General features: G+C 46.4%; 1 long non-coding RNA gene across 1 annotated transcript in view; it reads left to right on the top strand.

Annotated features, from left to right (window-relative positions):
* LOC138498655 (uncharacterized) overlaps positions 1-14,241 on the top strand; it is a 65,297-nt gene extending 51,056 nt beyond the window's left edge. The window contains exon 3 of the long non-coding RNA XR_011278811.1: positions 14,130-14,241. This is a non-coding gene — a long non-coding RNA (uncharacterized lncRNA). The remainder of the gene's footprint in view (positions 1-14,129) is intronic.
* Positions 14,242-25,602: the final 11,361 nt, after the last annotated feature.

Here is a 25,602-nt window from a genome sequence, read left to right as displayed (position 1 = left end):
TTCATTCTACATGGTGAGTATTTAAGGGGGTTCTCACCTTCCATGCCTCATGATGTACTGAGCTGCAGTGTCACATTGATGGCTTGTGCATTGTCTGGGTTACTCTCAGCTGGATGCATGGAAGTGTGTGTTTGTCAACATGCTATTGGGGTTGTTGTGCAATGGACCCATAATTCACTCATGTATTCCCCTGGGTCTTCCTGGCTGCTGGCTCAGACCTCTGCCGCACCCACACACTCGAGGCACACCATGTGGAGTATGCTGCTCACTGTCTCCTCCCAGGGGGATCGTCTTCTGCGGGCCAACTCTTCCTCCACCATTAGCTGCTGTCTCCCAATGGTGGTTGGGAATGAGGGTGTGGATTCGGGCTGTGAAGTCATTCCTCCTCTTCTGCATGCCCTTGCTGTCCAGTGGGACATGGCTGACGGGTACCACCTTGTCCTTGATTTTAGCCCAGATGGCGTTCTTGGTGCTGGGTCGTTTTGCCTCTCTGCATGGGCCACGAACTGCTCCGCAAGCGCACTGAGCTCCTGTACAGTGTACTTCTGCTTGCGTTGCTGCATTTCAGGCACCTTTCCCTTGCCTTTTTTTCCCTCCCGACAGGTTTTTTGTGACTTCTAGGAGTGGATGGCACTTCCTCAATGGTGATTTTAAATGGATTGAGATTTTCCAAGATGGCCACCAGCTAACTTCCCGTTTGCGTTATGACAACTTCCCATTCGGCGGAATTACTATTTGGCAATTCCGTCAACATTCGGCAGTAACAGTAATTCCACTGAATATTAGCAGGATTACCCAACGGTAAGGACCAACGTGTTGTGTGTTTCGGAATTACCGTTACTGCTGATGTGTGGTGTGGGCACCTGCCTACTCATGATTTATCGGTAACAGTAATTCCACCTAAACACACACACCCACAACAGATGCAGACCGATAAAAACAGTTCATTTTGAAGAAAACAGCAATAGACGGGAGCGTAACAAGTACTTTTTTTTTTACACAACGCTGAAAAGAGGTCTTTAAGTCCACTAAAACATGGCTAACTTTTTCCAATTGAGGTTATAGCTAGCGAACATCGCATGTTTCTCATTTTTTGTTTAACTCTGAACGCTGATCTTATAATGCTGATTCTGTTCATCAATCGAGTAATCCCAGTCCTTGCATTCTTCACAGAAAGTTATTATCTTCTATCTCCGATTTCTGATCGAGCCACATGGAAATGAGTGGTTTAAATTTCAAATGCAACACTTTCACATCTGTACATTTTCAGAACCTATGGGATGCCATGTTGCTCCTTATTACTGCAAAAGGACAGATTGGTGTATGGCGATTGTCCCAGATAATGGTTATCACAGATGCGTTGTTGATGATTATTGTCCAATTGCCGCTAAAGAAGCCGTCGACTAGTAAACTGTACCCATGACAGGCACACATCGGTATGATATAACAATGGAAAATAGAGAATGCAAAAATATATTTCAGTACCCAATTTATAATTGTACATACATAGTACATATTTATGTTAACTATCGATTCAAGTTACAATTAACATGTTCAATGTCTATTATTTCCGTCAAATTGAACATTAATCTGTCACAACATAAATCATGTACACAATTGGGAAGTGGCTAAGCACACCAAGTTTAGGAACTGCAGGTTGTTAATCTTGAATTGTGTAAACCTAGAACCTAGCTCAAAAGGATTTATGCTATGTTAAGGGTGCGAGGGAGAAATATATGACTCTGGCATCAAAAGTCAAGACATTAATTTTAGACAAAGGGCCTGATCACGACTTGGCCATTACTGCCGGCAGTATTACCGCCGGCGGTAAAGTAATTCCCCATTCCCCATTGAGCCCATTCAGTAATGCCCCATTTCCCATTGGGCTCAATGGGGAATTTTCGCGCTCTTACCGCTGGCGGATTTCCCGCCGGCGGTAATAGCGCAAATTTTCGGCAGATTTCCCCACTGCTCAGAGCTGGGGCGAAATCCGCCGAAGCCCTGATTCGGCGGACCCTTAAATCCGGCGGTATTAGCGCTACCGCCAGATTTAAGGGTTACCGCCGAAGTCGTGATCAGGCCCAAGTGTCCATACTTAATGGGCACTCCCGTCCCTTGCACACCTATATTCACTGAAACACATTTTTCAGTTAACATTCCAAAGGATGTTTCATCATATTCGTAATTTACAGAATAAACATTAATTGTACTTCTCACTGGAAAAGGATTAGGAGTCTTTGCTATATTTTTAATCAATGGTTTACCCAGAATTCTATATGACTACAATCATTAATTTATAAAATTCAAAGAGAGGGGTTTTCCAGAGGGAGTCCTAACTGAAGCAGTAATGAAGAGCCAGCTAAAGAACAGATCAAGCTTACTGATTCCCCCAATGAAAATGAAGGAAGATCCACCGCTGAGACTGCCTAGTGAAAGCTGAAAGAGTGGAAAGGAATAAACCTCTTTTTCTCAACAAACCTAAGAAAGAAACATTCCCCTGTCTTCATTGCTGCCATTGCAACAATGTTCAAAAAGGGAACATCATAAGACATCCATACACAGGTCAAAAAATTGAATTGCACGACTTTGCAACATGCAACATCAGATTTGTAATTTACGGACTCATATGCCCATGTGGTCAGTATTATGTTGGCCAAACATCTAGAAAAATGAAGGAGAGACTTTCAGAACATAAGTCAAACATACAAATGAAGAATGAGAAATCATCTGTATATAGACGTTTTGAGACAAAACATCACTCAATATCCCAACTAAAATGTGTGATTTTACAAACAATATCTAGACCCCCAAGAGGGGGCAACATGCAGGACATCATGACACAAAGAGAAATGTTCTGGGTCCATAAATTGGGCTCATTAGAACCGCGTGGAATGAATGAGGAATTCTCTCTAACATCCTTTCTCTAAAACAAAATGGTAAAGTTGTAGTGAGCAATCACTGAGTAATCATTGAGTTAACCAACGCAACTCTAATCGGTAACAAAGATAAAATGAGTTTTAGCAATCCAAAGTGAGAAGCACGATTAATGTTTAATGTTTATTCTGTAAATTACGAATATGATGAAACATCCTTTGGAATGTTGACTGAAAAATGTGTTTCAGTGAATATAGGTGTGCAAGGGATGGGAGTGCTCATTAAGTATGGACACTTTGTCTCAAACAACGTAAATCATGTAGCATACAGCACACTTGCCATCCTCGCTTGCATAAATATTATTTAAAACTTTGCTTACATTGGCCCTCATTACGACCCTGGCGGAAAGTGACTGACCGGAGCGCCACAGCGTAAATAGCGTTTCCGCCATTGCACGAAGGAGCAAAGTGCGGCCCATTCCGACCCATCGGGCACGAGCACCACGCCACGGCGGAAGTGCAAAGTCCGCGATGGCGGAAATGACCCAAAAACGGCCCACACCGCCGCCGTACGGCGCCCTAGGTGCAATACCGCCACCCCTCTTAGCGGTCACCGCAGTGTGCGCCTACCGGAAAGTACGGTGACCGGAAATATACGGAAACGGAAGTTAAAACATGGGCCCGGAACGGGAAACATCCCGGCGTACGCCTATAAAAACACTAAAACCACACAACCACTAAAATCACTACCCTGAAACACACCCCAACCCGTCACCCACCCTAGCGAAACCAAGAAAAATGGGAAAAGTAGCGAAGAAAGCGTGCGACCGCAAGCGGCAGGTCCACTTCTCCCGTGAGGAACTCACCGTGCTAACAGAGACCCTCCAGGAGAATGCTGCCGTCGTCTTCTCCACGCAAATGACCAGAACGGCACTTGCAAACAAGAAGACCATATGGGCTCTGGTGGCACAGCAGGTAAGTGCGGTGGGGACCGCACCCCGCACCCCACAGCAATGCCGCAAGCGATGGGACGACCTGCGGATACGCGTCCGCAGCATACTCTCTGCCAACCGCAACATTGCCACAGCCACCGGGGGAGGTCCTGAATCACCCATCAAGTTGACCCCCTGGGAAGAAATCTGTGCCTCCACCATCGGAATGGAGAGCATAGAGGGAGTCGGAGGGATGGAGAAAGGAGTGCAGACATCCGAAGATTCAGGTAGGTGGGCCAGATAAAACAATGCCAAATCCACACAGTCCATCCATGTGAAGTACCATGCGTCCACATAGTGCAACAGAAACACATGTCCAGGAGAACGTCCACACACATCGGCCTGATAGCGCACGTTAAAACCCACAATAAATACATAAATAATTAAAAACCCCTAATACACGCACTACACGTGCAGCAGGCACACCCTAACTGCAGGCTGCCAAACAACTGCACCCTCACTCCACACACAAATGAAAGCACCTCCAAGGCCCCGACCCAAATCACCCTCAGGTACCACCCCAAAGCATGTGATACAATGCCATTCCAATTCCCACAGACCCATCAATAACCCTCGCCCTCCTTTACTCCACCACAGGGTCCGATCCAAACGACGAGCTACAGGACACCCCTACCAGCACACCTGCAAAGAGGGCCAAGACCAACGGCCAGAGACCCTCCACCTCAGCTGCACGCATCAAGACACGGCAGCAGCACAAATCAGGTGGCAGCACAGAGGAGGGAACATCAACAGGCACCCCAGCAGCCAGCATGCCCACAACACCACCACCACAGGTCCCCTCAATGGATGCCACAGAAGGCACTGCCTCTGGTGGCAGCAGCACCATAGGTGACACCCCATTGATGGCAGCATGCTCGGACACAGAAAACGGGGATGCCGAAGTCAGATCCATCCATGACCTGTCCCAATCCCCCTGTCTGTCCCATCCCGTACAACATGAGGATACCACGCAGGGGCACCCACAAGACGACGACTGGCCATCCCCCACAAGCCCTGTGGCAAGGCAACATGAGGACAACAGCCCCTCTGTGACACCCCCGCAAATGGCCATGGCCCAGCAGAGGCAACAGTCCCTCGACCAGTTGATCGAACAACAGCAGCAACTGGCCACACTCCTCAAGGACCATGCCGATGAATGTGGGGGCACTAAGGCAGACATAGAAACATCAACTGAGACACTTAGGGCAGAAATGGAGAGAGGTACAGAGACGCTAAGGGCACAAATGGAGAGTAGCACCGAGAGCCTGAGGGGGGAACTGCATGCGACGTCCAAAGACGTATGTGCCGAACTTGCCGCAGTGCGCCGTGTGCTCACTGAGCTCTCGCAAACCCTTAGGGACATGCATGGACGTGAGCAGGCAGACACATCATCCGTTGCAAGTTCCATCCAGGGCAGCCCCCAACGTAGATCTGGAAGGAACCTGCGCTCCACAGGCAGGGGTGCCCCTGATACCCGCAGAGGGGGCTTGCAATAGCGACAGCCCACTGACAATGAGCATCTTTGGACACTGGTGTTCGGGGGGGAGGTAGGAGGGTGGAGGGGGTGTGTTGGGCTCACTTGGGTGGCGGGTCGATAGGGTGTTCAACATGACATCACATATGCCATAAAAAGTGCACGATCAACCAATGAGATGTGTGGACATTGATCTTTGTGTACTAGGCCATCATAGGCGTACAGTCCATATTGTGCATGTCCCAGACACACGCAGTGCCACGAGTCCCGTGTCCATGTATCAGCCACCAGGCGTGAGTGCTAGAAGCATACATCAATGAGATGCTGACGAATGTCACGGGCCTCCGGTGCCTCGCAGACTCCATGAGGTGCTGCCACATCCCCACCCTCATCATGACCATCATCAGGTGCTTGCAGTTCTGCGTCAGGGGGCATGGGCACATTTCTACGTACGCACATGTTGTGGAGCATGACACATGCCATGACCATCTTTGCAACCTTCTCATGGCGGTACAGGAGTGCCCCGCCAGACCTGCTGAGGCAGCGGAAACGACCCTTCAGTAGGCCGAATGCCTGTTCTATGACTACACGGGTACGTGAGTGGGCATGGTTGTAGTCCTCCTCATGCTGGTCCCGTGGGTTCCGGACTGGTGTGAGGAGCCATCTCTTCAGTGGATATCCAGCATCACCTGTATGTGGACGAGAAACGTATGATGTGGAATGCCATTGATACGTACGCACACCCCCCCCCCCTTCCTGCCAGGTCATTGCCAATTCACATACCCCACATCATCATGCATGTAATGAGACTCACCGAGTAGCCAGGATCTGTTCCCTGCGTGTCGCTCCATGTAGCGTGGTATTGTAGAGTTCCTCAAGACCATAGAATCATGGGTTGATCCAGGGAATCGGGCACAACAATGTGTAATGATCCTGTTGGAGTCACACACCATTTGTACATTCAGGGAATGAAATTGTTTTCGGTTGCGGTACTGGGCCTCCATGGCATGTGGGACGACCAATTCAACATGGGTGCAGTCGATGGCACCAATGCAACCCGGTATGCCGGCAAGTGCATGGAATCCCACTTTTGTGTTGGTAATTTCCTGCTCCGAGCGTGGTAGAGAGATGTAGTCGTCTGCGTGCTGCAGGAGGGCATCGAGCACTTGCAATAGTGTCCGTGAGAACAGTGGCTGAGAAATGCCATGCAACTGTCCGACTGTGTGCTGGTAGGTGCCTGTGGCCAGGAAGTGGAGTACAGACACCACCTTCAGTAGGGGTGGGATGGCGGTTGGGCTATCTATCATGCTGACAAGGTCAGCCTGTGTCATGTCCACAATGGCGGCTATGGTGTCCCGGTCCAGACGGTAGAGGGTGTGGATCTGCTCATCAGTGAGGTTGAACGGATGTGCTCGGAGGCGTGGTATTGCGGGCTGCCTGCGTGGTGGTAGTGGCTGTGCTGGTGGGCCTTGCTGGCCCTGCCTTGGCCTCCTCCTCCTCCTGCGTCTCCTCCGTGCGGCTGGTTGTAGTTGGTGTTCGTCTTCTTCTTGGAGTTGGAGCACTTGCAGTGCTATCAGGTCCCCCAGGGCCAACATCGCGAGTCCTGCCGGTAGCATTTCGGTGTGGTTGTGGGAGGAGACTGGCTGTGCAATTTATGTGTTTTCAGGCTGTATGGCCTCCACCTGTGGTGATTAATTCCACCTGTGCAAACTGCTCTCTCCTTTGGCCGAGCACGTCCCGCGCACAACGCTGCAATTCGGGGAATGGTATCTTGCTATTGCAATCATGTATTTGTACCCGATGGCCGTGTAAGATTGGTTGATATGTTCATTCTGCTGTGGTCCCATTGTTTCCCATACTATCTGTGCAGTCGCGAACAGACTTGTGAAGGGTCAGTGGAACGTAGTACTCGAGTAACGGTGGGCACTCATGCATCACTGTACCGAGTTGCAACGACGGGCGGGGCGTCCCATTTGTGGGTGAAGGCAGTTGCCATTTTCACACACAGCCGCACTCGATGGAATAATTAGTGATTTCAAACGGCCACAGATGCCTTTTCGACGTGATGTTGCAAATGAGGAATTCGAAGGGCGGCGCTTTCGGTTTCCAGCTAGCGGCGAGGAGATGCCCACAGGTCTGACTGCAAATATAACGTTCTATTGTTCAATGTCCTTGAGACAGGGCCCATGGCGAGGAAGCAATGATTGATATGAATAGTTTGGGATGCGCAATAGCTACGTGGGCGATGAGGCCGGCCGTTCCCAAATACATGTTACTTCACAACACTGGAATTACGGGCTGGGGCACTGTGGATTTTGCAGGCTGCATAACGCACAGACTCAATGGATGTTTCTAATGTTATGTGAGTAATTATTCAGGCGTTTTGATCCCGGGATGAGGGAATGATGAATGGATGCATGGGCAGGTGATTTGATACATAGTTTGCCATGTACAGGGCTTCTTGGGATCTATCCGCCTCCCCTACGCTATGTGATGCAGGGCTGCCATAGTGGGACCATCGTCTATCTGGCCTTGTTGAGCCCTCCCTGTCTCGAGGCGCCCTCAGACACTTGTGTCCATGCACGTTAACATTCCCATCTGATGGATTCTGTTTTGACAGACGCATGCACAGGTACACTCGTTTGTGATGGTGTTTGCACCTCGATATAGATGGTTATGTGTCGCAAGTGGTTTTGGGGTGGTGATGATCCTTTTGAGTGGGCTAGCATGCATATGGCTGTGGATTTCGTGTGATCATTGAAGTGAGTTGTTTGAATGTAGTTCTGATGGCCATTCTGTTCTTTTTCTTTTCTTTTGGTTGACAGGTATCTCCTCCCCTTTTGCCACTGCCATCTGTATGCCACTCCTGCAGATGGATTTTACTCCCGACACCTGCTGCTTCGTGTTAATCAGTGGAGCAGCATTACGATCTTATGGGACGATCGCCAATGGCCCACATGCCCTTACGCAGTACTGGTGGCTCGGAGCAACATTTCGGCCTTTCAGCTGGACTAGTGCCTCCCCATTGGGACGGCCCTGCGGTTCTGTGCGCTTCCATGTTGCCTTTTCGTACGTGAATGTGGCTCTGTGTACCATGGGGGAACAGGGCGACACACAAGTAGTGGCTGGTCATTTCTTGCGGATGCAGCCCACAATGGTGATTAGTGTTTTGGAGTTCATGGCCTGATGGCTGTATGGGCTTGGTGACTTTGATGTGCATAAAATTTCTATTCTGATTTGGCCCGTGTAGCGTTTTTCTTTGCAAGTGATGTGGCATATGCCTATTTGGGGGGCGATGTATTGTGAGGAGATCTGCATTGGGTTCCAGCTTCGGGGTTTAGTTGCGTGGTACTGTACTGGGCGCGTTTGCCTACTTAGCCCGTGAGGTCAGGGATGGGGGCTGCCTATATGACAGTTTGAATGTTGTCATGCTCAGGGGCGGGGGATTGGGTTTTGTGTAACAGATGCCGGTCAGCCAGGTGGACTGGTGGAATGATGTGATTCTCGGAATATTGCTGGTCACAGGTGCCTGTGTTTGCGTGCGTTTCTTGGTGGGGGACTGTGGTCATGTCCATTGGGATGGCTTCTGTATTCGTGCCATCTGTGCCCTGCAGCTCCCATTGGCCCCTCTTGTGTTTCTTTTGTTCGTTGCCATGCATGGGTGACTTGTACATTTCACTGGTTGCATTGTGACTTCATTGCACCTACGGGGAGTTGTACTTTGTGGGCAGGGAGCGGTGTACAGGCACTCAGTGGGGCCGTTTACGGTTGATTCGCGATGCCGTACTTCTCACCATGGCGGAATGGTACATTACGCCATGCCTGATGGCGTTAGGTACATGTCCGCTAGGGTCGGAATTGGCGTACCCTTGCGCCATGGTGGTGTTTGCGGTTTGGCATGGCGCGCGCGCGCGTGCTTGGTGCAGTTAGCGTTGGCGTTCACTACGGTGTCGCTAATGGCTTCGTACTTTGCGGTGACGGGTCATAGTCGCACCGAGCGCTATTCGATGGCGGTATTGCATTTCCGCCATCGTTTTCCGATTTCCGCAAGGGTCGTAATGAGGGCCATTGTGTCTTGCGTTTCCATTCTGCCTATGTGACGGATGACCAACCGCTTCGAAAGACAGATTTCAGTAATAGAAACTTAAAATTCCTACGTAGGTTTTCAATATAGTGAATCTTATCACTTCTTTGTGGATATTTGACGCATTTTGGCCTCCAAAACGTTAGTGCAGTGGATTCAATGACACATAACAGTGCAACCCTTCATCCAGCGTTTACAGCATGTCTTAGGGAGTTTTGTTTTGGGAACACATGCCACAAAATTGAACAATATTAATGGCAAGCTGTTCAGTGAAAAACAACAAAATATTCCAAGTATCCTACATATGAAAATATTTACTTCCATTTCAACAGTATCAATGCGCCTGGTCCCACAACATGTACGTATTCTTTCAAAGATGACCCTAGGCAAGGTGCAGACATGCTCAGATTTCACTATACTTCAATAGGGCAATGCCCGAAAAAATAAAATTAACTTGGGGCAGTTTTTTGGGCCAAAGTGGGCCACTTCTTTTCTGAAATAAACTGAATTTGAATACAAAAGTGGTGGGTTAACGGTGAAAACAGTTTCCAAACACTGTATAAAAGCTTGAAACTGGCTTTGTTAAGATGAGAGCCACACATCATTTGAATCTTAAAGTCAACCTTTGAACAAGTTCAAGTTTGGAAGGGCAAACCTCTTTTGCAATGTTATGTGGCATAGACTAGGCCCTGGAAACAAAATCTGGATCAGTTCCATGCGTTTGCTTGACCAGCACATTCAATGTCAGATCTTTCACACATTCAAAATCCATCTGCTGGAAGATTGACTTTTCCACCCACTGTTTGCTTCTTTTGGTAAACTCCTTGTTGTAACGAAGCATCCCAAAAATTCCTACACTTTTTGATTGTTCCTTTCCAACATTCTGGTTGTGTGCCAGTACAGCCAGTCTTGTTCTGGCCTCCATATCGTCTATACCAAATTGCAACCTTTTAGGCCTGTACATTAGGCACATATTAGGGAATACCTCTAAATCTCAAGTGTGGCAGAACTCGGAGAGTCTCCTCATGTCTCTTGAAAGCATTTTGTAGTACACAATCTTCTCAAGTGCTGTGTGAGAAGGGAAGCCTGGAACCACCACCTTTTCTCGCACTCCTGCTCCTTGCTCAATGGTCCATGTGCACATTTGTGGAAATGTTTGTTCTCTTTCCAAGAGTGTATGTTGAAACAATGGCACTATAACAGTCAGGGACAGCAATGCTATTTTAGACTACATAATTCGGCTATACCATTATATAAGGAACATGTCTAACACACAAAAACAGTTTGGAGCGCACACAAATACAGTATTATTCCATATAGAAATCCATCTCAAGGACCACTAACACTGACCCTAGGTAGAAGCACACCCTGTTTCTGTCAGGGGAGCTGTCCCTAGGTTGGCGTTGGTGTGCCGTCTATGTAAAAGGAAACAGGAGGGAAGCTGTCCCTTTACTCAAAGCACAATCTATTGGAGTGTCCAATTCAAAAACATACAATAGCCCATAAAGGAAACAGATCCTTAGTGTCTGATTTCTTTTCATTCTGAACATTACAGAGGGGAATTTGTCATGAATTAAATTCCTTTTATTCACCCACAAAGCAATCTGTTCAAAGGATGTGTAATTGGTCCTATTTTTATTTAAACATTCTTGCAAACCACAAGGAAAGAGCAGTGCATCTAATGCCCTATATACCGGCCACTAGGCAGGTATTGATTAAAAGGAGTATCCCTGCTGCTTTGAGGATATCAAGGCAGAAAGGGGCCAATCGGTTTTGAGGACTAGGGCTATTTAGGTCATCATCTTCAGGATGTTACACTTCGCCCTCAGCCGCACCACGTTTCCCGGGTTCTTCCTCGTTCTTCCCGTGTACACAAGGACAATTGGGGAGTTCCAGGTAACCCCAGAATAAGGGACAGGAAAGTGATCGCCCTTCATAAAGGGTTACGGCGCCGGCATGCACCCTTCTTATCGCGCTGGCAGCTGCCGTGGAAAATTGCTACACGAACTACATTACCCAGAAAACCTGTCAAGGGTTGTAGTTCCCGGCGTTGATACGGGAGCCTCATTTTCAAACGGTACGCCTCCTTGTTGTTACTTATTCCACAGCGGCGTACAGAATGCTGCTTCTGTTTAAAGTTACAACCGGCTTACTTTCTGAAGTGCTTTCTCTGTACCTTGATTTTGGAAGTTCCTGTTTTCCCGTGTACCGACCCTGCCTGCACACGGACTCCTTCTTCTTAAATCTTATTTTGATTTGTTTGCTGACCGCCCGTGTACCAGACCTCTTGCCTGCTTCCTGGACTCTTGGATAGTGATTTTGCTGTGTTAATTGACCGCCCGTGTACCAGAACCCTTGCCTGCTTCCTGGACTCTTGGATAGTGATTTTGCTGTGTTAATTGACCGCCCGTGTACCAGAACCCTTGCCTGCTTCCTGGACTCTTGGATAGTGATTACTCTGGTAAGAACAACTCTATAATTGGAATCCCTCTTTCATCAGACTGTCATCACTTCTGTGGATTTTGGCTTCATTTCTAAAGTGCATTTTGGAACGCTTTGCTGTGGTGCACCATCCCGAAACCAGTGCAACCCTCGTTCCGCTCGGGGATAGCTGCCTTACTAACGTTCCTTTTTTTTTATTTTATACTTTCGTTGTTACCCAGGATTCTTTACACCAATCTTACTTCCACCAGTGGTAAAGTATAGTTTTCTTGGTTTTCAATACTGGAGAGTTACACATTTAGCTATATACTAAAGCCTCTTTGCTTTATAGGTTGTTCCAGTTCTTTTGGCTTAAGGGGAGTTAAACCAGGTACTACTTAAGGGCTATAGTCTTGGGGAAACCAGATTTAGAATTGACATATAGTTTAACTTGTTATCCTTTCCTTTACAGCCTGGGTTCGAGGCGGTGTGTTCTCCCCGCTCTTTTGATCGATCGGTCCCCTTGTCTGTACAGTTCAGCAGGTGGTCATATCGGTTTAAAGAGTTCTTTCCCTCACAGAGAGGAGGCTTGGGTGGAGGCTCCAACCCTTGCTCCTTCAAGCAACTCCCCAGCACTAGAGGTCCGGCCTGTTTTACGTATTCCCCATTCTGGTGAGTAACACAGGACCAATAATTTGAAAGAAGGTGTAATTCACTGTGATCCACGACTCGGGATATGGCAGCCATCCCCTGACCTTAGGGCCAAATGCTTGTGATGGAGGAGCTCATAAGGAACGGCTTAGCCACTGTCCACAACACTGCGCTTCTCCAGAGGAACGCGGAAGCGGTCCATGCAGTGTTATTGAAATCATCTAATAACGAGAGATGAGTTCAACCAACAACTCAGCTCGCTCTACAGCAAGCCTGACACTGAATCTTGCGAGGACCGTCGTGCTGAGCCTCAAAATGTAGCTGCTGCCAAGTGACAACGGTTTAGCAAGCAACATCATTAGTTTGTGTAGTTGTCTGCGTCTTTATGCTCCTCTTCTTCCTAGGCCTCCAATCAAAGAGAAACAAATGCTTAATTTATAGCACACATACAGAATATATGAATTACAGCATGAAAATGTAATATCGATGAAATAACTGATAAACAACTTATTTCTTTAAAAACCTTTCTGTTATGTACCCTTTTTTCTGAATTTTCCTTGAAACAGTCAAATGGGATTTGCCGACCAAGCTGAAAAACAGCATTTTTAAATTGTATAAACCTTGAAATTTTCTGTTACACTTAAAGAATTATATATATATATATATATAACAAAATGTTACCATGGAAACCATTAGAACATATTCATTATTGCATCACAGTTAAAATGGATTATAACTGATATTTTACAGTATCTTATGTATACCTCTTGTCCATGCGTCTTTTCAGTTTCGACCGCTTCAGTAGCATTCCTTGTACATAACAAATTCAAAGAACATTGATTACATTGTTAAACAATCGATTGCCCCTCACGTCATCTAAAACATCCTTGGCACTGCTTTCAATTTTGGACACTGGAAATCCGCAGCTCCATTTTCTTATTAAATTTAAATTCTTTGGAAATACATGCAGGACTGTACTCTGACTTTTAGCATGGCTTTTATTAGTGCAACCCAAAACGATATAAGAAGGCATTGTTGGATTGTCCCTGTGATCTGTTAAAGAAATATAAACAAATAGTACTATTAAAAAAGTATCACAGTGAGTAAATCAAACATCATATTCCTTTGATAATAAAAAAAAATTACTTTATAAAAAAATGGCACTTAAAGCAAATATGCATTGAAAACATACACTACGAAAGATTACATTTGAAACAATATTCTGTAATGTTATGTGCTAATTACAGAGATACAAATGCGTAGAATGGTTGATAATGGTGTAGACTTTTTGAATAAAATTAAATGAGAATAAGGTGTACATTGAGTATAAAGCAATAGAAATTGGCCTAGCAGACAACGTTGACACTACAGAAAACATGTCGGGTCTGTCAGGACTAGCAGGTGGCCATCAGTGATTCATAGAGTGGGAGGATGTTTTTCATCAAGGAAAAGTGTCAGGTGTTAGAAAGACTTAATTCACCATGTTACGAATGATAGATTTCCCAAGTCAAGATGGTGGACTACAGGGTTGATTTGATTGGTTGAGAGAACAATAGCCTGAAGTGCCTTGCTTGAGAGTTCTATAACTGCCTTTCATCCACAGAAATTTCTTGACCGGTTGTCTGTTTATTTAGCACATTAACATAGGCCCCATTCGGAGTTCAGAGTTTCAACCACAGAAGTAAAGAAGCCTACTACAAGTGAGAAGTCAACCTACCTGATGATGTTCATGTCATAAGAAGGCCACAGGTGGGTGCGCAGCAATTAGAGAGACTATGTTGAAATTCTCAAGTGAAGACTGAAGTGTTAATATTTATGCAGTGCATAAGAGGAAATGCATATTTAAAAGTAAAGCTAGGATAAGCCTGTTAGCATTTAGAGATTGAACTGTGTTTACTTTAGAAACTGTGTTAAGGTACATAACGCACTGAAGCGTTACGTTTATTTGAGGAAAGCAAGCACGCGTGTGTATTTTCAGTGCAAAGTGAGACAGCAAGTACTTCACCAGAGGAAGAGTAACAGGGCAGACCAGCGTCGGTTACCTCCTTGTGCGTGGGCGAAGTGAACTGCCGCCAGCCTGCGGCAGTGCCCTAGAGACAGAGAACAAGGGTTTTTCAGCGCACTAGCCGAAACTGCTAAGGCGTCAAGTATTATAAAAAGGGAATCGCGTACTTGACTACTCATAGAGATAGAAACAGGACTTCACACTCCGCCTGTAGCATTCAATACGAATGACATTATTCTGCGCATGCGCAGTTAAGACAAATTAATAATACAACTTGCGTAAGCGCACCATTCTACAGCAGACTTCCAGCAGCACAGTGGGAACGAAGTCCAGAATAAGCTATAACTAATGAAATAGAACAAGCACTTTTTCAAGCAGTTAAAGGAAATATGAACCCTTGCAGCAAAGGAAGGAAGATGCTCAAGATTAAAAGTAAAGACTGTGTAATATAGTTCTACTATTAAGTAGTCCGTTAGAGATAGTGAGTTAGGGTACCATTGATGAACATTCTTTTCACCAAAAAGTGTACAGACGTATCATTAAAGATAAAAGTGAGCTCAAATACCTTCTTTTTCAACACCTCTTGGCAGAAAGCAGAGGTAACTCGGGTAACCAAGTAATATATTAGATAATTAGTAATTGTTTGCATACCCTGAGCAGAATATTGAGTAATCTGGTGTATTTGATTTACTACAGAGACCAGAACTGGGCAAGGAGGTTGGGAGCCAGAAGTGTCTGAAGTTTATTATTGTTTACTGAAAAGGTGAACGCTTCTCTGCATTGTACTAGTACCCCCACCTCTCCTTCAATGCTGAAGCATTTAATCAGCTCCACACCCTTCAGCGAGAAATAAATTAGCTGGAGGGGTCAGCACATGTCCAGCCAACGTCCATTCCCCAACGGAGGGGAATAGCAACACGCAGTTAGTGGACAGATAAAACTTGCAGCTGAACAAGGGAAATATTAATAGCTTTGAAGCCTCCCCTTGCAAACTAGAAGAAGCGAGAGGCCTTAAGAGTATACACCCTCCTCAGTTTCATAGCGTGCAGAGCAGTGTACAATTTACTTGTGCCATCGTGGTGGAATATAAATCGGGGGGTAAATAATTTATTTTTCTCTTTCTTCGCTTTAACACATGTAGTCCATGCTTTCCAGTCCTGGCTCAATCAAGGGTGTCCTCCTCCCACACCCTGGATCAGGGACAGTCCCCATGGGAACCACCAACTCCCAGGCCCGCCACGTAGGGTGGGGAGATGCACCTCAAAATAAAATTGCTGATAACAGGAGATGGGTTACACCTTGAGTTCTTAGATCACTAAGGAACACCTATACCAGAGTGACTCTTAAAGGGATCCCAACGGGGACCCGTTTATTTATAAAACACACTTATTCTTTAAACCTTTTCTTTTACCCATTCATAGAATTCCCCTGGCGTGAGCACCAAATGACTGGGCTCCTGCTGCCTCATTTCACCCTTCTTTGGAGGGGTCTCTGGGACCCATAGGGTGAGTCTGAAACAACAGAGCCCTTGCCTATTCTCAGGTAGAGATGGGCGAGCCCGGCCGGGCTCGGACTGGACTGAGCCCCACCTAGGGCTCTGGCCTGACCCCCCTCTTGGGCCAGTGCCTGCCCAAAGCAGGGGCCAGCTGTGAGGTCCACCGTGTGCTCGCAGTCCATTTAAAAATGTTTTTTTTAAACACGCACGCGTCTGCCTGTGTTCCGGCCACCTGACCCAAACTTACCCTGCCGGGGAGAGCACGCCTTTCTCCACTCTCCTGGCTTCCTGCATCCAACAGCACACGTTGCATGTTCAACTCTTCTGCCACGGTATCTCTCAGCGTAGCCATTTTACCATGGCCGCACTGTGCTGCTGTGATGCCGCGGACCACATTCTGTACTTTTATTTTGGGTTATTCATGTTAAAAACATTTAATTATTGACTTTAAGCAACGTTATTGCTTTGCATATCAAGATAGTAGACATCACGGATATAAATCAATCTTTAAATGGGCGCTTTGTGTTGCTCACTTTAACTAGCACAGATTTCCAAGGTAACTGGTGCTTTGCGAGCTCTTTGAGTTGGAAATGTTCCATCATGCATATGAAAGGCTCTGACTGCCACTGATAAAAGAAAAGTGTTTGCAACCTGAGCACCTTAAAGACCAGCAGAGCCACGGACGTTGTGCGTGTGTCTGCCTAGCTGAGACCTGGGAAACTGGCAGTGCTCGAATGTCTGTCCCGAGTGGATTCTATATTTGGCTCGGGAGAAAGAGAAAGCAACCATGATGTGTTTCTTGAGCCTTCGAACTAAAGATACGCTCTGTAAAAATTAAAAGAACCATTGGTATGGCGTACCAATGATTTATACTGCACTTCCATCTCTGAATGACAGTGAATTGCTGCCCCCTCTTCCACATTTTTCAGGCACTAAGCCTTCATTTACACTGTCCATGAAAATGCAGTGTAGGGCAAAAAATACATGTCCTGCAAACGTACTTAGTAACTGTTAAGATGACCATCACTTTATTTATGAACTCCATACTAAAGAATAACAGGGAGTGTCCTCATTCTATACCATAGCTGGTAAGATAGTCCAGCGAGTTGAGTGCTCATTGCTGCGATCTGTGTGTGATATGCATCCCAGCAAGACTAGCTCAGCCTTTCATCCTTCCGAGGTAGATAAATGGGTACCAACTTCGGGACACATTTATCGACTTGCAAATATACTGTATGTACAGTGCTTTGAAGAAAGCATTTTGTACAGCCATTTCCCTGGCTCGGCCCTACCTATGAAATCGCTGGCTCCCCCACCTCTACTCTTAGGTACCACCCACATGGAGTGTGAGCCCAGAGCATGCAACCTCATGTCAGGGTACCTCCCCTCTACCCCCTTTTCTTCTCAATGTCTGTGTATTTAACATCATACCCTTACATATCTTTTAAGTCTGCATAACATTCCCTTTCCATATATCCCCATTCCACATTTCCCTACTTAACAATATTTTAATATATACATATATATATATTGACATACAACATATATACGTTATAAACAGTGTCTCACAATGGGGGTGATTGCTGCAGTCAGTCACCTCTTAACGGTACCTTCAAGGGCTGTCTCCAATGACCCCTGCACACTAAGGGCTGGCTGCCAAGTTGGCAAGGGCTGGCTGGGGTCCAGTCCCCTGATGATAGATGGGGGGGGGGTGGTCTGGTCCCTCTTCTTTTTTTCAGGGTGGGCACGTCCACCACATGGTGCCATCAGCGCTCTGCTGGTCTTCAGGGAGGCCCCCTGTGTGAGTGTGGGTCCGTCCTCCATCACCACCGCTCTCTGCAGCCCTTTTCAAGTGGATGTGGCCCTCTGAGTTGGCCAACATCCACTTCAACCGAGATGCCTCTGGCATAAGCAGTTCATCCTTCTGGCTCACTCTTCAGGGTGTTTAGCAGATGGCCACCATGCCCAGATGGATGGCTGGGGGCGCTTAAGGCAGCTGTCCCCATGTAAGTATTTTACTCCTCTGTCTTTTTTTTCTTTTCTTTTTTCCTGTTCTTTTCGAACTGTATTTTTCTAACTCTCTTTATCTTCAATCCTCTCAGGATTATTTGCTTCCCTGCCCGGTGGGGGGTTCTATTCCTTTGTTTTCCGTCCTTATCTTTAGTAACATTCCATCCAGCCCGATGGTGGGCTGGATGGTTTGATCCAAAATCAAACACATTGAACGCTCACACATAAATAAAACATACACTACACCAGTGGTATTCAAACTTCTTAATGCCAAGCTCCCCTTGACTAAAATGATTGTTGCTGACCCCCACCCCCTTAAATAAATAAATTGTTGCCTGGCGCCCTGAGCCAATATCTGCTTATATTGTCTATTGAAAGCAGTCACTGTTCCCCCTTTTTGAAGAGTCTTGCGCCCCCTCCCCCGAACATCTATTGGGTCCCTATTCGGGGGCCAGCCCCACAGTATGAAGAGCACTGCACTACACATTTAGTAAAGTACTTTTATTATACCCTGGTGTCTGAATCTTTATTTCGAGGTGTTCCCTTAGGGTGCAAACACATAGCGCCCGCTAGCCGGGCCACACACACATTGGTTCAAAATGGATTCCAGCTCACACCACCAATCTCTTTCAGCATCCATCTGTAACAAAATCTTGGCACATATTGAGAGATGAAAAAATTGCCTCTCAGCAATTACCTCTATAATGTTACCTTATGAAAAAGGTGAGTTTATGTGAGAACAGTGTCCCGCGATAAGAAGTCTACAAAACCCTTCCACTGCGAGTAGAGATGTTGCTTTCCAAGTCACAAAGGGGGTGGACAAACCTGGAAGAGAACAACATGGGTGGCAGAACACAGTCTGAGTGCCAAATGGGGACATACCTGGGCAGTGAGTGCAACTTGGGCAGAATGGGGCAGAACTGGGGCAACAAACAGCATACACATTTTCTTTCAGTGGCATGCTGGCATATATTGAACACAGGCTTCATGAAACTGTATTCTTATAGTGGCATGCTGGCAGTGCCGGTTCGTCTATACCAACTTGCTGCCCATTATGGAGAAACTAGCAGCTGTAAGGGTGATGCAGAAGGAGACTGACACAAAGGTGGCATGATTTTGGTTATATACTTATTTTGGAAGTGGAAAAGAGATCCTCACTATCCCTAACCTCTAAGAGGAGTTTCCCTGATTCAAAACTACTAAAAAGGTCTGTCAGAATGTTTGTCAATTTAAATTCCATTGTCCTGTGTCAAAACCTACTTCTATTCCTCACACTATATATCTAAAGCGTAAAGTAGCATAAAGATCCTTCTTTAAGGAGAGTGGCTCCTTTCTCCTGGTCCTTGAATGGCGTTTAACAAAATGCTCCTTCAAAAATGAAATCCCAGGGGGAATGACTCCTTACCCTGGTTTGCAGGTTTCAAAACAGTCTTTATACAATGTTCTCTCCAGGAGAATGGCTCCCTTCTCCTGGTGTGGTACTGCACAATTTCCTATAAAACCAGGGGGAATGACTCCCTTCCCCTGGCGTCTATATCACAACTTCTGTTTTATTACCAGGAGAATGAGTCCCATCTCCTGGTATTACGTTATACAATCTTTCCTCTGTGCTTCCAGGTTGATACACACTTTGCCTTTATGACTTTCTTTCAACAATATCCCAAATCTTGTTAGGATCTCAGGCCCTTCTCTTATGACTTGTGGACTTATCACTGCCAGTATAATGAGGAAGATTTCCTCCCTGCTTTAGTGTCTTTTGGTTGTGGTCCTAGACCCATCTTACATGACCAGTGGTTTCCTCTTCCCCACTGTTATGGTGGACAGGGCCCCAGACAGTTCCCTGGTGGCCAGTGTGCTTCTCTTTCCCACTGGGTTTCTGGACAGGGTCCCAGACCATTCCCTGGTGGCCAGTGGGCTTCTCTCCCCCACTGCAGTTATGGACAGGGTCCCAGACCATTGCCTGGTGGCCAGTGGGCTTATCTCTGCCACTGTCTGGAGGGCGACTATCTGGTTCCCAATGATTTCTTCCTGCAGGAGCAGATTCTAAGTCCTCCAGACCCCCCAATCTGGTTTCCTCAGATGTTTGACCTTTATACAACTACTGAACTGACCAGGCCAGGGGGAAAGGGGAAGTGGATAATATAACAAACAATCAGATCTCCTTCAACAGCCTTCTACTTCCGGTTCTCACTGTCCTCTCTGTCGCTCTTGTTGAAGTGGTACAACGTCCTTTCATCGCCTGCCTGTTCATCCCCAGACTTTTTAATGTGCACATTCCATCGAATGTGCTCATCGAATGTTTTAAGGGGGTGTGGGAAAGGGCAGATAAGGATTTGGGCGGGTGGGCAAGCTTGGAGGGGTACCCCCCCAAAATAAAAAAACATGAGCACATTCGATGGAATGTGCACGTTAAAAAGCTTGGGGATGAACAGGCAGTCGAAGAAATGACATGGTACCGTTGAAGTACCTGCAAATTAAATAACTTGGTTGTACATCTAGCACATCTAACTCATTCCCTATATTTACCTCTAATTCCCCAGCCTTACCTGACTACCTCCACCCAAAGCTAGGAGGCCCTCTTGGTTAGGATAAGACTGCTGCTCTTCTGCTCTCTTTCTACAGAGTTTAGAATGGCCAAAATTCACTTTCTATAACTCTTCTCTCTGTAAACTCGCAACTCAATTCGACGGTACTTGTTTCAGGAAAAGCTTTTTAGAGTTGAGAGTCTTTGAAAGCTTGTGGCTCCAATGCTCCTTTCTTTTCCTCTCTTGTCTTTCTTTTGTCTTTTTTCAAGTCTCTTTAAGCAGTTTTAAAATATTACATGGAAGCACTGTACATAATTATTAACTAAAGTTCTTTGACCCGAATCACAACGTGAGGTTTCTTGCATGAATCTTTCCTTTGTCGTTTTCAACTCTCTATCTTTTATTTCTCACGAAGCCGTGGAACTTCGTGATATGACAGGGTACAGATGTATGAGATCTCACACACACGAACGTTGTATTTACATAGAGTGCCATGAAATCAACAATTAACTAAGAGCGGCTTTAAACAAAGCTCCAGGAGATCAGCTGTTTGTCACAAACGAGACCGGGGCTCATACGTAGTTGGAAAGCCTTCCTACAGATGCGTTGCACGGTGTTAGGTGCTTTACTCTGAGGAAGAGTGAAGCTTAATATTGTACGCATGACTGAAAGAAAAGACCCTTTGCAGCACAGTCTTTTCCAATAGATACGCAGAAATAACCCTTGTTTTCACATGCGCGGAGCCTTATTTGATGAGGAGACATGCGCAGACTGCTTCTTGATATGTGCGCAGTTCCATTGTAGTCCTTTTTTTAAACCGTCTTCTTTATTTAAGAAACTCAACTTTTTACATTGGGTAACATGCGCAAAGATTAACAGCTGCTAAATATTCATGCGATGCCTCTGGCTGTTTGTTGACTCACGCTCAATCAGCTGCACTAAACACGCGCTCACAACTTAGTTGCTTAACAGTTTCAAAACAAAACTTCCAATTCTTTAAGCACAGTCATTAACTTCTATAGACATTAATTAACTTGATTGTCCGAATGTTGAAGCTTATGTACAAGTGTTCATTTCTTAACTGCTGCAATTTATATATGTTTTTAATATCTCAAGAATGACTCCTCCTCAGGCCAACACTCAGGAAACTTTGGATAACTGTAGTCTTCTCTAGTCTTTTGCTTCTTGGGAGCTCACTGTAGTCACATCCTCTCTGCTCTCTGTCTTGAATGAAAGGCAGTTGGGAATTTCTTCCAGGGTTCCAAACTACCACACAGGATTCTCAGCCAATCACTGCTATCCCACTGCCCCACCATCTTGGATAGGGACAGAATTAGATGTCTGCCACCATTGTTAAGGAAAAATTCAATTAATCAATTTATAATCATGACTCCTGCACCAACCTATTTCCTGGATACAGACAAATGTAAGGGGACCTGACAGTACCACCCCCTTAATTCCCTGTCCCAGCACCTGGTTTCTCAGGTCTCAATTCATGAAATTTCTTAACCAGTATTGGAGAGTGCACATTCTTCTTATTCACCCAAGACCTTTCCTCCGGACCAAAACCCTTCCAATCCACCAAATATTGTAAACTTCCATGCACCATTCGAGAATCCAGGATTTCCTGTACCTCATATTCTTCTCCCGACCCCTCAATACATACTGGATCTGGAGTTTGCTTCACCCTAGTACCTTCTCTACAGGGTTTCAAAAGGTTTACATGGAATGTGGGGTGTATTTTAAGACTAGAGGGTAACCTCAATTTAACAGTCACTGGAGACAATACCTGCACAATCTCAAAAGGGCCAATAAATCGTGGACTAAACTTGTTCTTCTCCTTAAGAGCTATATTTTTACTCGATAGCCAAACAAGATCTCCTTTCTGATACCTTGGTGCTACCCGCCGCTTGCGATCAGCATACTTCTTGTAATTGATTTAGCTCTCTTGTAACGCCTCCATTGCCCTCTTTATATTTTCTCTCATGATTTTCAGTCTTCCTTCCACATCCAACACCTCCACCTCAATCAGACTCCCCTCCCTAAGGAATCTTGGATGAAACCCCTGATTTAAAAAGAATGGTGACATTGATGTGGAGTCCTTGCACGTGTTGTTATAACAGAACTCAGCTAGCCACAACAACTCCACCCAACCCTTACCAGATGTTAAGTAGTATTGCAAATACATTTTGAGTTCCTGATTAACTCTTTCTGTTTGACCATTTGCCTCAGGATCGAAATTGGTAGTCACATTCACCTCAATCTTTAATTCTTTACAAAATGATTGCCAAAACTTTGATACGAACCGAGACCCCTGATCAGAAATCACTTGAGATGGAGGACCATGTAACCTTACTATGTTTTAAACAAATGCTTGAGCTAAAGAGGTGGCTGTAGCCGCTCCCTTGATTGGAATAAAATGACCTGCTTTAGAAAACACGTCCACAACCCCCAATATTGTGGTACACCCCTGATCAGGAGGAAGATCGACAATGAAAGGTTTATAGTGATTATTTCGACAGTCAAAGTTTCGAATGCAAAAGTTTCGACACAAAATGCATCGAAAAAATTGATTTTTATTTCTTTTTTAATGGGGGTCCCAACCCCTGTTTTTTTTTAACCCTTAACACCCACTTTACAATAAAAAAAACCTTTACCTGCAAAAAAAAAGCATTTTTTCAATGCATTATTTTTCAAAACCTTTGCATTCGAAACTTTTTTTTCGAAACAATGCCTGGATACCCAATGAAACCGTATGCCAGAGGCGTGGTGGTACAGGTAAATGAACTAATAAACCTGCAGGCTTTTGGTTATCTTACTTCATTCGAACACAAATCTCACATGTTTTCACGAAATTCAAAGTATCCTTTCTCATTCCACCCCACCAAAACTCTCTATGCAACATTTCCAGAGTCTTGGCTGTTGGCCACCAACCAAGATGGCCGCCTGAGTTGAGAGCTCTGCGCTTCTAAATATCCTAATTGCAAAATCTAGCAGAATTGCGAAGATCTGTCTGGGGCTGACAGCAGTGCACAGTGTTGGAAGGTCCACGACAGCTGCAGAGCCGGAGGGGCCCATAGCCGAGCTGTATAAACCGACTAACACCGGTTAATAGCGTGTGGCGCAGCCTTTTGGAGGACCGGCTGGTGGGGGATGGAGCCTACCCCTCACCCCCGGCTGCAGAGAGCCCCAGCAGCTCGACATCCTGTGCCAGAAGAAAGCAGCGCCAGTCCGGAGCCCTGTAATCCTCCCAGTGAAAACAGCGGGAGGCATCTACGACCCCAGCGTGCTGATGGTGGAGCTCGGGATGGCCCTGGGCCCCAGTACCGGCTGGCGAAGAGATCCTAAAGGTGGGTTTTGGGTGCCCCCCCCCCCCGAGGCGGGCGGCCGTGTGCGCTGAGAGCAAGCAGTGGCCACGGCAGGGAGGGGGCTGCGCTCCTACAAACAGCGAAAGGCAGCTGGAGCAGAGCCGGAGGGAGGGAGCGCCATGGCCCTCTCCCACAGGATGCTGCTGTGGGCTGAGACGCGCACCCGCTCAGGAGACTTGGAAGTGCCTTTGCAACTACAGCGGGCCCCCTACAAAGGGACCCGCTCTCATCTGCCCAGCATGTAGTGTGGCACACATACTCGCCTAAAACCGCCGCCTTAGAGCTCCCCAGTCTCCCCAGAGTGACACAGGAGGCGATGGGTTGGGGGAGGAGTGCCCAAGGAGAGTAGAAGGGGCACAATAAAGCACAATAGAAGCCGGGTGCCGGCCCCCACCCACAGCGTGTGCGACCCTGGAAGGGAGAGATTGCACGGCTGGAGAGGAAAACAGAGGTATACAAATCTCCTGTCTGACCAGAGTGGTGTGCGAGCCACATATTGATACCCAACTGGAGCACAGATGGGCAACAGTAAAGAAGAGGCCCCTATTTAGGGGTTGTGAAGCCTGGTGCCCCATATTAAGCCATACTGAACGAAGCCCTGGCCTATGTTTAGTCTAAGAACTGTAGTAGTGGCCATGTGTGGAGCAGGTGGGATCAAATTTCAGATTAGCAATATACCCCTACTGGGCCAAAACAGCGCATAAAATACGTCAAGAGGGCACCGTCAATTCAGGCCATGCCAAGGGGAAATAAAGTGAACAAAAAGGGCCCAATGGATGTCTTTACTAACCCTAACATGCCACAGGGAAGAGGCAGAGAGGAGAGGCAGGGCTCTGCAGATGAAGCTACAGCAGGGGGCGGGGGGTGACCCCGATCCCTACATGGCTGCTCTCCAGGCCGGATTTGCAGCGGTGAACAGTAGGCTGGATGAAATTGTGAGCAACATTTTTTCAATCAAGACAGACCTTCAACAAGTGAACACTAGGGTCTGTGAAGCCGAGACCAGGATAGGGACACTGGAAGATACATCTACTTCACATAGTAAGGATATTGAAGATATTAAGAAGTGCATGAAGATAGTCCAGGTGAAGTGCGATGACTTGGAGTTAAGATCTTGTAGAAACAACATTACGGTGGTCGATCTGGCGGAAAAGCCCCTCAACATTCCAATGGAACAGTATCTGAAGGAAGTAATATGTTCCATGTTCCCAGACGACCAGTTCTGCCAACAATTCCTTATTGAGCGGGCACACAGATCCCTTGCTCCGCCGCCAAAACCAGGAGCCCCACCACTCACTGTAATGGCGCGTTTACTTAATTACCGGGACAGGGACCTGATACTCCGTCTCTCCCGAGAAAAGGGAATGCTGACATACGACTCTGCAAGAGTGCATATATATCCGGATTTCTCTAATGGCGTCTAGGCAGCTCGCTGCACGTTCGATCAAGTTAAAAGGGCACTCAAAGCAAGCGCAATACCATACGCCATGATGCTCCTGGCCAAGTTTCGGCTACAACACTCCGGAAGGGCGCACTTTTTTGAAACCCCTGAAGAAGACATGAGGTACATAGAGCGAAATATCCCGCTCCCGCCGGAAGGAAAGGACTCCCTGACACAAGCTAACACTTGAACAGTGGTCCAGCATTCTAAAATAGACTGCAAGCATTATAAGGCCGGATCCGCGTGAAGATGGCGCAACAGCT

The sequence above is a fragment of the Ambystoma mexicanum genome, chromosome 5q (genome assembly GCF_040938575.1).
Source record: "Ambystoma mexicanum isolate Mex_15411 chromosome 5q, UKY_AmexF1_1, whole genome shotgun sequence".
NCBI lineage: Eukaryota > Metazoa > Chordata > Amphibia > Caudata > Ambystomatidae > Ambystoma > Ambystoma mexicanum.
The sequence above is the reverse complement of the archived record's forward strand: the minus strand, read 5'-3'. Positions and strand labels throughout refer to the sequence as shown.